General features: G+C 40.7%; 1 protein-coding gene across 1 annotated transcript in view; it reads right to left on the reverse strand.

Moving 5' to 3' along the window:
• The window catches only part of RANBP3 (RAN binding protein 3), a 50,270-nt gene that overhangs the window by 38,590 nt on the left and 5,680 nt on the right, over positions 1 to 6,000 (reverse strand). The window lies entirely within an intron of this gene.

A 6,000-nucleotide genomic window follows, 5' to 3' on the forward strand; every position in this document is an offset into this window, starting at 1 on the left:
ATAGGCTGTCAAACTAGTCTGAAAAATGACTGAATCCACAGAACTCCTTCCTGCAGTTTATTCATGAGTTTCAGACATTTCAACCTGCATGAATAATTACAAAAACCTCAAAAGCTGAATTTCACAGGCTAAATTCCTTTAACTGTCGAACCACTAACTATCAATATATGCCCTATGTGCTGTCAGAATAATGTATGTACTATTAAGCCTACTCGGTTTGCTTCGCAAGCCTTGAGAACCGAAACACTAAAAATACTATCTCGATGGCTCAGGCAGCGGGATCATCTTCAAGTCAAACATACTGAGATTTGGAACTCGGATACATGGCCACTTGTGGCTGTACCAAACTCTGATGTCAACCTGTTCCCTGCAGCTAGCCAAGATGTGGCCTAGTTCGACCTCTCCAGCCCTTCACACCAACGCAACCAGAGCAGTCGGCATCTCCAGCAGCCACAACTGTTATTTTTACAATGCAAAGTTTTAAATCTTCACTGCAGCATGAAACGATGCATTACTGAAAAATCCAACGGGTATTTTGAGTGTATAGATGCAAAAAACACATCCCTTTTGAATTCATATTTGAAGGCCACATAAATGAAAAGACGAGGCAAAACAGCACAAAATGAGGTAAAAAAACCCAACTGGTCTAACTGCAGGGGTGCATTTCTCTATAGTTAACAGGCTCACGGAGCACATCCCACAGCAAAGCAGTGACAAAGGCCATGAAAGCATTCTTGTCCTTTGCCACCAAGACCACTGTGACTCCACCATGAGAGCACAGGAAAATTCAGGTTGGAAGGGACCACAGCAGGTCTCTAGTCCAACCTCCCACTCCAGGTAGGACTTCAAGGATGAAGGCTGAGCAGACTCCCAGGGTATGACTGTCTGGGGCGGGGGGCCAGGTGGGAACAACAGAAAGAAACCGAAAAAGCCACCCACACACCAATAAACTCCAACCTTTGCCTTATATCCAGTCTGAACATCTTGTTCCGTCTCTCACCTTTTGTCTTTCCAACATGCACCACTGTGCTGAGCCTGGCTCTGACTTTTTAATCATCTCCTTGTATACCCTGGAAAGCTCCAAACATGCTTTCTGAAGGCTTCTCTTCTCCAGGCTGACACAGCCCAGTTCCTTCAGCCTCTCCTCACAGGTCATGCAATCCAGATCACCGATCGTCTCAGTGACTCTAATTAATTTTTAGATTTTAGAAGGATCCCAGGCCCCGTGTCATGAAAACAGCTCTCAAGTCCTCACCAGTCCTGCTATAACCAGGTTATTATGTGGTGAACTTATTTTTAAAGCTAAAAACTACACTGTTTCAAGCATTTTCATTTTAATTTTACTCCAAATTACATTTAGAAATGCAATAGTGCCTAACTACATAGAAACCTATATGGCAGCAGAAAAAAAAAAAACCAACACAATGAAAAACTTCCAGGCAAGCATTTCCTTGCTTGGATCTGAAGAAGTAATCTTCAACACTAAAAGCACAAGAGTTAGGAACAACTGTTCTGACTTTAACTCGTTATAATAAATCACCTGAGAGAAAAAGTAGATCATACCTGTGAACAATGAAATAGTGTTAAAAAGGAGAACAGCAATTAGGTTGTTAACTCACCAAAAATATTCAGAGTGGTAATTTATTGCCTGTGAAAGGCTTATGTGAGGGTCAAGAAAAATTTTAAGTTCAAAGTTAAATTTAATTATGCTTATTTGAAAAGCTCAGGCCACAGAAATGTTTTCTCACCTTCATACTATTTAAGTTATAAAGAACAGAATAATCATGCTAAAAAAAACTTATTGAGAGATATGAGCAATTTGCAGCATTATAAAATTCTAAAGGTGCTGATAATAAAATAAGCTTCTTTTCCAACAGCTACAAACAGACTGAAAGCAATGAGCAAGGTACCACAGCAACAGCTGATCTCCAGGAACGCCCCACAAGAGTCCGATCATACTTTATGTCAGAAAGTACAGAAACCAAGACTAGATCACTTATACCTGACTTAACAAATGATGTCATGATGAATATAACTGACATTGGGAAAAAGATACTTCTGCCTCATTTTAAAAATGTTGATAAGTTGCTTTTTCTGAAGTAAAACATCCGACGTTCTCATTCGCCCTCAAACCCTTTATTTTTTTGTCTCCTATTGCATGAGTAAGCAGGCTACTTCCAGACAAGGCTTCCACAGCTCGCATTGGAAGGTAAAACGCCTTTTAGCTATTTAAGATGAAATAAAAATTCCAAAGCACAAACCTTTTGTGTTTGCGGAGCATGTGTTATTTCACTTTGCAATCCTTCGTGACATTAATAGAAATAAGTTACACTCTGCATTTGGTAATTTTACTATTTCAGCTCAGGTACTTCACATAAAGCAAATGTTACAAGTCAGAAATGGAAAAAGGCAGCTTATTTTCACATGACAGGAAGAAAGCCATGAGGCAGCCCAACTACTTTGCACTGTAGAAAAAATATTTATAAAGAACTCAAAAAAATTTTAACAAAAGTTATTAAAGTATTTAGACAGTTGTATTTGGGTGTGAATTATTAGGACATCTCCAAATAAACAAACCAAATCACTCAGCCTAACTCTGTGTCCCCTAGTTTATCTGAAGTAAATCACCATGGGGAAAAAAAAAGACCTACAAATGTCAGGGACAGCGGTGCAGGCCAGCTTTTCCCCTCAAAGTAAGAGCAGACCTTCCTCCCTATGAAAGCTAGAGTAAGGCAAGTAGAATCATACAGTCACAGCAAAAAAACCCAGAAATAGCACAGCAGCAGTGTGAGGATCACACAAGCCTGGCAAAGGAACGGTGCTTCTAATCTGAAAGGAACTGCTTCGATTCTCTTTTGTACATTTAAGGCAGCTAGAGTAAACTTAAGATCATGAACAGTATGCTTAGCAATTTCATAAAGCAAAATAAACTGTGTTTGGTGTTTGAGGAGAGAGTTTGCCAACACAGGTGGTGTAGGCACCTCCTAAAGGGAAGCGTGAAGAAAGGCATCAAGTTTTAGCCCTGAGGAAAACTTGTACATTTTCAATGACTGAAAGGTAGCAAAGGGATTCATTCTCAACACAAGGAGATCCAATCATCTAAAGAGCAGCTTCAGCATCAAGTTATATACAAACAAATTACGACTTTTATTAACAGCAAGTTAATGAGAAAAGCATCCGGGTTTACATGAATATATATGCCTGACAGGAAAGTGCCTGGTTCTCCATCATACTTCACTGCCGCATGTGTGAAGTGTCAGTGTTAAGACATGATACAGCTAGAATACCAAAGAACATCACACCAAAGACTGGAGAAAATTCCTAATACCATTCAGTAACGACTTTATACAACAGTAACAACTGTGCCTACCGTTCCAAAATCCTGGTTTTCAATAATCAAACTTCTCACCACGCCAGTACCTAAAGCCTTTATCACAATGTCACTGTATCTTCGTGACAAAGCTGACCAAACTTCACACAGCTGAGAAGTTACTCTCTCCTCCTCTTCATCAGCTCCACACTTACCAGTTCACCTCTTCTCATGATGAGGAGCAATGCAAAGACCAGGACCTGTTTCTAGGAAACTTCACAGTACAAACTTCTTTGGAAAGTGGCGCTCAGAGCACCTCATCCTTCACCCCCCTTCTCTGCAGTAGAGAACCCCCTTAACCCAACAACCTCCTTCTGCCAAGATAGAGCTTGTCATTAAACCACTACAGAGAGGTAGGGGTACAGTTTCACCAACTCACTAGAGAAAAAGGAAAAACAGGCAAATGGAAAAAATTCAAGGAACAATTAGAATTAAGAAAATGAAGTAATCATTAAAATACTAGAGGGAATGCTTGTGGCTCTGAAGAAATGCATCACAGAAAAATCATCCAATAAAATAGTTTGAAGGCTTAAAGTATATTGGTAGAATGGTTACAGCACTTTTCAAGGCCAGAAGGTCTGCAATAACCAAATGGGTAAGAGTCCAAGAGAGTTTCACTTGCATGAACAGACGAGAAAAGCTATTGTTCAATCATGTTAAGCTCAAAGAATCTAAAAGAATGACTTGAAACTTCCTTCTAGGTACTTGTGTCTACTATGTGTCAAAGAATAATTAGCTTCACACCTCACAATGAAGTATAATTGAGACAGCACTGTTGTGTGCAGATCAATCAAGATTAAGGAATATTAAGAGCTTTGTCTTAACCATACTTGGTTTGTGAACGTGAACATTTAGCTTTCAAATACTTCAAACACGAGAGGATCAATATGAAGCAGAACATCAAAGAATTATCAGTACCAAAACAGTCATGTCATATAGTTGAATGAAAATACCTAGGCACAAAGAAATAAAACATTCACCTACGGTACTGGAAAAATAAAACAGATTGATGTGTTTAAGAATGAGGAGAAAACAATCCAAGTCACCCAAGAACATCTCTGCCATGTCAGAGACAGCAAACAAGGCAAGTAGAGAGACTATGGAATCCACTGACTTTCAGCAGAAGGATGCCAACTCCAGAAGGTACGTACGTGTATTTGCACTGGTATACAGACACGTCAAAAATGGAACCAGAGGAAAGAAAGCTAATGTCAGCCAGTGCAGCCAAGGATATTAGAATAAGCAGAAGAGAGTAGTTCAGAAGGAAACTGATCTTGCTTAACCTTAGGAAAGATTATATCATATTCTTATTGCAAGACGAAACAGAACAGCAAAGGATGAAGATGACAACTCTGGAAGGAGATGCGAGCACAAACTAAAGAGATTAGCAGGTGAGGGAAGTCACTGGAATCAGGAAAGGGTCTGAAGAGAAAAAACAAAGAAAAAGGAAGATCAGATGAAAAAGTAAGGATGACGCCACACTTCCCTCCACCCCCCACCCCAACAGTCTACACTATTCCGCAGAAATATAGAGATGGGGCGGAAACACACGACAAGTCAGCATCAAAAAATGTAATAAACATTGGTAACTTGGAATTCACTGCTGAGCTTATTGCTTCCCACTAGAACAGGGAGGTAAAGCGAGTGGGTTTCACAACTTAAGAAAGCCCTTCCCAAACTTCTGGTTTTAAAAGAACACAATAAACCATCAAAGTTTATTATAAGGTCATTACGATGACAGTATTTACATGCTGTCATTAAATTTCTCACAGTCATTACAGTTTTGACTACTTAATTCCATTTTTGAGACCACTTATCATACCTCCTCGGGCACTGAGAGCTCACCTTGAGTTTGGGAGCCAACAGCCCAAGATATGCTGCATCACAGGATTTGTCAAATAAGTGTAATTATGTGGTTAGCTGCTTCTAGACTTCATCGTCAAAAGCTACACCTACAACAGATATTTGCTTCCTGTTGCTTAACATTAAGATCAGAACTGTAATTGCCACTGGTAGAGAATTCATATGTAGGAAACAATCCTGAAAGAAAGGGCCTCACAAACTTTCAGTCACCCCCTTCATTACGGAGGGAGCATTTCTCCTTTTGTTGCACTAGCCAAAAAAACGACGAGAAACAACAGAGACACTGCTGGGGGCAAGCTTGGTTTTGCAGAGATTCTGAGGGAAGTTAGTCATTCTCAAAAGCAAACTGTTGATGCCCACTGTTGCTGCTTAACAGTGTTCTACACACCTCAGAGAATACCCAAATCCTACAGCAGTGCAGTCCATGCTTCCGTAACTCTCCCCAGAGAAAAATGAAACCACTATTACTTCAGAGGTCTTCAACGAAAAAACAAAATGTATATTTTATCAGACCTCACCTAGTTTTACATAACCGCCTCTATTAATCTTTCCTCTAGCTAAGGGAGTAACAGGAGTGGAAGGGAAGATTTACAACAGTCCTAAAGTTGTGGAAAACAACCCCAAAAAGCAACCGGACACGGAGGGATGCAAAGCGGCTCAGAACTGCCCCGGGAGAGAGACGCTGCACCCCCTGCCACGCTCCGCAGCGCCCGGGGGCGGCAGGACGCGCTTTCCGCGCGCGGGGAGCGGGGCAGCACAGACCCGCC

This window comes from Athene cunicularia (genome assembly GCF_003259725.1).
Source record: "Athene cunicularia isolate RWA chromosome 28 unlocalized genomic scaffold, athCun1 chr28_part2, whole genome shotgun sequence".
Lineage (NCBI taxonomy): Eukaryota > Metazoa > Chordata > Aves > Strigiformes > Strigidae > Athene > Athene cunicularia.